This window comes from Myotis brandtii, unplaced genomic scaffold (assembly GCF_000412655.1).
Source record: "Myotis brandtii unplaced genomic scaffold, ASM41265v1 scaffold266, whole genome shotgun sequence".
NCBI classification, from domain to species: Eukaryota; Metazoa; Chordata; class Mammalia; order Chiroptera; family Vespertilionidae; genus Myotis; species Myotis brandtii.
Genome location: NW_005360124.1, coordinates 10,590,037 through 10,596,859, shown reverse-complemented (window position 1 = coordinate 10,596,859; position 6,823 = coordinate 10,590,037). Strand labels below are relative to the sequence as shown.

The 6,823-nt window shown below is 39.1% G+C and overlaps 1 long non-coding RNA gene across 1 annotated transcript in view; it reads left to right on the top strand.

Moving 5' to 3' along the window:
* The window catches only part of LOC106726457, an 11,773-nt gene extending 9,925 nt beyond the window's left edge, over positions 1–1,848 (top strand). Inside the window, exon 2 of the long non-coding RNA XR_001362533.1 lies at positions 1,696–1,848. This is a non-coding gene — a long non-coding RNA (uncharacterized LOC106726457). The remainder of the gene's footprint in view (positions 1–1,695) is intronic.
* Positions 1,849–6,823: the final 4,975 nt, after the last annotated feature.

Here is a 6,823-nt window from a genome sequence, read left to right as displayed (position 1 = left end):
TCTTCGATGTTTCTAACTCTCTATCCCTCTCCCTTCCTCTCTGTGAAAAATCAATAAAATATATTAAAATAAAATAAAATAAAAGTGTTCCATGGTACATTTAAATTATGATTTTAAAAGTTTGATTAGTTAAAATATTAGTAGCACATCTCTTATATTAAGCAGTTGTGCATTCGGATACTATCACATGAATAAAAAGAAAATAAATTTGGGTATAAGTCATCTTCTTGCATTGCATTTGGCTTCTTGCCTATGACACTGGATTATAAGCTTGGAGACAGGAGCCACACTGATGATGATAGTGAACATGTATTGGACGCTTGTTATGTGCTAGGTCCTGTGCTGAGTGCTTTGCAAAGCCCAATCCTCCTGATGATTGCTTTATGAAGTGAAACTGTTCTCCTTATGTATAGGCAAGAAAATTGAGGCTCAGAGTGTTAACATTAACCCTGGAAATAATATCTGATGACTATACATTGAATGAATTTTCTCTCTCCTGAAACCATCGTGTAGCTCTTTGTTTTCAAATAGTCAAATGGCCAACTTACAGTAGCTTCCGTTACTTAAATTGTTAATACAGATTCAATCCTTAAGATTAAAGAGAAGGACTAATTCATCTCTTCTGATGCATTTTCTGAACTTGAGCAATTAATGTTAATCTTCTCTCACAAGATCTTACTTCATGCACGACATTGTTTCCTAACTTTTTAAAAGCCACACCCTTTCCTTTGTGAAAACATTGTTTAGTTGACGGTGTCACATTAATTACATTAACTTTAAATTTAACTTCTAATTGAGATCTGTTTCTCAAAGCCTTTTGACTATTGAAGTTGGTGCCTCTGCATATGAAATACTAATCTTCCCCATGAATTAGTGATCTATGCACTAATACAACTGAAGCCATTTTCCAAAAAATACCTGTCACATCTTCCGGGTATGATCCTGCTCGGTTGGCATCACATGGGACCTGTCTCTATAGTCACAATGCTCTTTCTCTTCTCTGTGTTACTGGTTTTTAAAAACTACTTTGATAGAGTGAACCTTTCTCAGTAAACCCCACCTGAAAATCCGAGCTTGTTAGCAAGCTATTGATTCATGAGTTTAAAAATAAAATCTTTGAAAGCTAAAGCAGTTACAAGGTGATTCTGACTTAAAGGAAGTTCTTCTAGGCTTACACATGATGTAGGAATTTCAAAATCCTGAGATTCCCAAACAAGTTAAACTGACAGCAAAAGCGTATGCTATGACCATTCAGCCCCCTCCGTGCACATATAAGACCCATTTCTGGAAAGCCATATTAAAATTCAGAACCCAAGTAATACTTAAGGGTTGGGGATGTGGAAAAGAATTTTTACTTTCCACTTTATAACTTTTTGTATTGTTAGTTTTGTTCTTGTTTTACTTTTATAACTTAACATAAAACTCACCCTTGGAAAGTGTGCAATTTAGTGTCATTTATTACATTAACAAAGTTGTGTAACCATCACCGCTATCTGATTCCAGAATATGCTTATCAACCCAAAGGACAACCCATTAACCATGAAGCAGTCATTCCCTATTCTTCCCCCCACTGCCACCCCTCAGCAACCACTAATTTGCTTTCTGCCTCTATAAGTTTGCTATTCTCGATGTAAATCATGCAAATGGACATATATAATATGTGACCTTTTGTGCCTATTTTTTTTTCCCATGTAGGATAATGTTTTCAAGGTGTATCCATATTGCAGTATGTGAGAACTCCATTCCTTAGTCGATGGACATTTGAATGATTTCCACCTTTGCCTATTGTCAACAGTGCTGCTATGAACATCTGTGTACAAGTTTTTAAAACTAATTTACTCTTTAAAATCTTTTTATGGCTATTTATTGCTTACCTAGGGGATAAATCCAGGCCTGGCCTTGCTGACTGCTTGCCCAGTCTTCTGTGTTGTTTATGCCTTTGCGTCTTTGTCTCTGTTCCTCCTGCACCTTTCATCTGCTGGATTAATACCTTGCAAGACCAATTAAGTGTCCCTTTCTCAATGAGGTCATTACTGACATCGCGCCAGCCCCTCTGTTGACAGGCAGAGCTAAGTCCTGGCTCCTTTGTGCCCCACTTTCTGCTTGGCGCCTCTTTATGGCTCTTACTTTATCTCATGAGTCTTCCCTTTAACCCAACTTTGAAGGCAGGGGCTAAGACTTTATCACTTTCAGATCCATGACTCTTAGCACATGGTGGTAACGCAGATGAATATGTGTCAGATAAATGGTGCTTGGATTTTTTTCACCACAGGTAGCCAGGTGGGAAAAATTCACTTTAGGAGTCAGCAAAATGTATAGTTTGCTAAAAATATCTCCCAAATAACCAATTATTAAATAAGAACTTTGGGTATTTCTAATATGGAGCTGAATACAACATATTTGGTTACTGGGTGCTGCTGTTAGTTTCATGTCCTACTGAATGATTAAGAACCCTGGAAGAGTAGATTTTATTGGAATTCTGAGACCTCAGAAAGTTCTCAAATGCCTTTATCATGGACTATGTTGAGGATCTGGAATAATGTAGATTATAAAGGCCTGCTTACTCCCTTTGGTGTTTATATTATCATTTGTTACATGTTCACATCTTCATAAAATGGCAATTTACTGAAACTGTTGTTTGTGAATTGCCACTTAAAATTTTCAGTCCTGGAACATGGTAGAGCCTGCATAAACAATGGCTCTTATGGCCCATCTCCTGTCCCTCGCAGTGCTTAGTGCTTTAGCACAAAATCAGCATTCACTAAATGCTTCGGGATGGATAGAATGGACTGCTGTGCTCTGTGCGCTATTCCCTCTGGGGCACAGGTAGTCCTGGCCAATATGTGTGAGGGTGCACACAAGAAGTTACATTGTTAAGGTCTTCACAGGGTGGGGCAGATTTTTCCTCTGTGCTATTTCACCTAGAAGTCGTGTTCCTCCTGCCATTGGCAGGGTGGTCTCATGGATGCCCTGACCCTTTTTTGAAATGCAAAGCACAGAAGCCACTCCAGGTCCCTAGCCTGGTGGGGGCTTGTGAACCTCCTTAAGCTCCAGCTCAGTGTGGACTCACTCGCCCTGTGTAACAGTGTGCTTCGCATTCCTAAGAACTGATAATAGCTGAGAAGGAACAAAACCTTTCACGAGTTAGGGGTAAATGGTTAGCAAAAAAGGGGCAGGTCCTGCCTTATTCTCACTCAGAGTCAATAATCAAATAAGCATCGGTATGTATATAATTTCTAAAACAGGAAAAGTGCAGAGTGCTGTGGAAGTGTGGGACCAGAGGACATGGCTTATCTTGAGGAGATAAATGCTATTTGAGCTGAGTCTGAAGGTTAAATGGGAGCTGACTAGGTAGAAAAAGATGAGGGCAAGGCTTGTGCAAAGACCCAGCAAGGAAGAGGAACTAGGAACAGGTGTGGGATATTGCTGAAGATGGAAAAGGAGGGGGTTGAAGAAACAAATGAAGCCAGGAAGATAAACAATGGCCATTATTGTTGACGTTAGGAAGACTTACATGGGTGGAGAGAGAGGGTGGCGATTGGCTGGGGTTTGGAATGGGAGGAAGATAAGGACATGCAGAGAGTGACCATAGACAACTCTTTTGAGATAACAAATATCTAATATTTTTATTCATCATATGGATACTAAAGTGCCTTCAACAGTAATAAAATACAAATGCATTACTTATGTTTTATTTCCCTAGGTAAGGACTTTTGTACAAACATTTGCACTGATAAAAGTTATGTAAGCATGCTGGTACTGCCCATTTGCAAATATCTGAGTGGAAGCCGAAGTACTGGCATCCTGCATGCGCCCGAATTAAAATGAGTTGCAGCCTCCTTAAACATTATTTTACTATCTTATCTCAGAAGTATAATTTAGCATCTCACTGCACTGGAAGTCTTGTTATTTAGTCAGAGTGAAGCTCTTTTCATTTCATTAAGATCAAACAGGGAAGGCATAATTCTTCAATAAATTTGAGATTATTTTGAAATTAAAACAAACAAAGCCAGATAAGACGGTCGAACCAGATGTTTTCTGTATTAAAAAATACATTTTGGTTCTAGGGAATCATTTTTGGACTCTGCCTTCTCCAAGGGTTTGAGGAAACCTCACCCTCTTCATCCTTGCTGGGCGGATGACTGTACCAGAAACTTTAATCCGGCTAAAAAAGCAACATATAAATGACTCATATTAAGGAGGAAAACTACACCCCTCATCCGTATGAATGGGGGCCTGTGCAATCATTCATTTTTTCTTTCTCTGTAGGAAGAAGAAAAACAAGACTAATTCTAGATATGCCACTGGGATTAGAATAAAAATAAAAAAACTATAGGTGTAATCTAGATAGTATTGGATGCTGAAAACATGCCATGTCATTGGGTAGATAGAGTGAGACGACAGTAGGAAGAAAAGATGTGGAAAGGAAATGATGTGGCAATTATGGCAATAGAACCACACACCAGTTTACATTTTTCCATGTCTTTGGGCTTCTCCAGCTCTTTTTTCACATCCTGAACACCCTTCCCCCTTTTTCACCCCAATATATACCTTATCCATCACCTCCTCAAAACAACAACAAAACAAAACAAGACAAGACAACTGATTTTCTAATCTCTCGAAATGTTCTCCCTTCTCTGGAGTTTTCCAGCTCCGTCGGTAGTGCCAATTTGGCCATGAGAGAAACATGTCACCAGTTTCCTATATGCCCGTAAATTTTATTCCCTCAGCTGAAAAATAAACTCTTGAAAGATGAGGGTTATTTCTTACACATTTAGCTGAATCCTTAGCAATTTGATCGCATCTGTGTACATGTAAACAATCTGTACCGTCTTGGGCTGTTATCGGTTGAAATACATTACTGAACATGAGAAAAGGTAAGCTAAGAAGCATGCTTTTTACTTTTTTCACATTTACTAATTCTCTCTGTTTTTATTGAAACAATTGAGGTTAAGTGAAGACATCATGAGTTTCTTTAGCTTGCACCTGCTAGACTAAGGGTACTTTCCTACATAACCACAATACCATTATCACACTTTAGAAAATGAACAATAATTTCCCAATATCCTTTCATGATTCATAATCCATGTTCAGATTTTCCCAACTGTCCCTATCACTTCTTTATAGCTCAAACGAAAAACAGAATCCAATCAAGGTTTATGAATTTATTGTTATGCTTCTTTTGTCCTTTTAAAAATATTTTCTTACTGATTTTTAGAGAGAGGAAGGGAAAAGGAGAGAGAGAGAAACATAGATGCAAGAACGAAGCATTAATCAAGTGTCTCTTGCACCCTCACTGCCAGGGATTGAGGCTTAAACCTGGGCATGTGCCCTGCCTGGGAATCGAACCAGCAACCTTTTAGTGCACGGTACCACGCCCAACCTACTGGGCAACACCAGCCAGGGTTCTTTTGTCTTTTTAAACATAGAAGTCCCTGTTTGGGGGGTGGGGGTTGTATATTTCAAAAAGCATATTTTAAGCAACTTCCTGTCAAATCTTGGGGTTTCTCCTCCCCTCCTCTGTGTGCAAGGATTTGATTGGCATGCATCTGCCACAGGCCCTGGGCATGCACAGGTGTGACCTTCACATATGACCCTAGGAGATGCTTGCAGTTTTATGGATGTGTTTGGATCCTGCCCGTAGGTGTGATGGTCAGTGTCACTTAACCAGCCAGCAAGCTCAGCTGGCCTGACAGCATCAACAGCTCAGCAATTTCTTATCCTTGTTGTATTCCCCGGTAACTCTCACGAAGTAGTTGAAAAACAACCCAAACTTAGCATTTTTATAAAATGTTGTAATAGTTCTTGGAAAATTGGTGGGCAAGTGAAAATGTGCTGCTATCAAAGTAGCTCCTTCTCACAGCTGTGTCCCAGTGACCCAATGGAGAGAAGAGAGATGAATTGTAAATCAGACACACAGAATGAAGCATAAAGATTTTTTCCCCCTTTAAAACTAGGAAATATGACATTAAACACCAATCTCTGGTTGCCATAAAAATAGGACAAGAAAGTTGGACTAGACTCCCAGGTTTGACTAATGAATGCTGTGTTCATGAAAACACATAATTTTCCCTGAGTTCTTTTTTAAATGCATTTTATTGATTTTTTTACAGAGAGGAAGGGAGAGGGATAGAGAATTAGAAACATCGATCAGCTGCCTCCTGCACACTCCCTACTGGGGATGTGCCCACAACCAAGGTACATGCCCTTGACCGGAATTGAACCTGGGACCCTTGAGTCCGCAGGCTGACGCTCTATCCAATGAGCCAAATTGGCTAGGGCTCCCTGAGTTCTTGAAATGAATTAAGTGCAGTAGCTTTTTTTGGGGGGGGGGAGGTGAAAGAATATTTGTATATATTAATTTTAAAGATTATAGAATCTAGATTGGCAAGAATGGCTCTCCATGTACTATGTAAAAGATACAGCAGAAATCAAAGAATAGAAATGAAAATGATGGGCTACTCAGAATCCTTTGTGGGTCTTTCTTCCTAACTCATCTGTGAAATGGGTATGGGGTGTGCTCCTCCAGAAAGGATTTTTATTTTCTTCTGTAGGGACTATTGGGATCACATGCATTTCATCTGAGCTTAGTATTTATGTCTCCTCTCTCAGCTTAGAGCCTCTTTTTAGTTTTTCCCTTTAAAACACACACACAAAACCTTTATACTTTTCCTATGTTCTGCATGTGCTACCTAAAAAGTCTTATACAGAATATAGTTATTATGTAGCTGGAGGACCCTTCAGAGTATCTTGCCCATTATATTTATGGCAGCAGAAATTGCTAACATTATTGAATGCTTATTCTATGCCAGACATTTTTTGA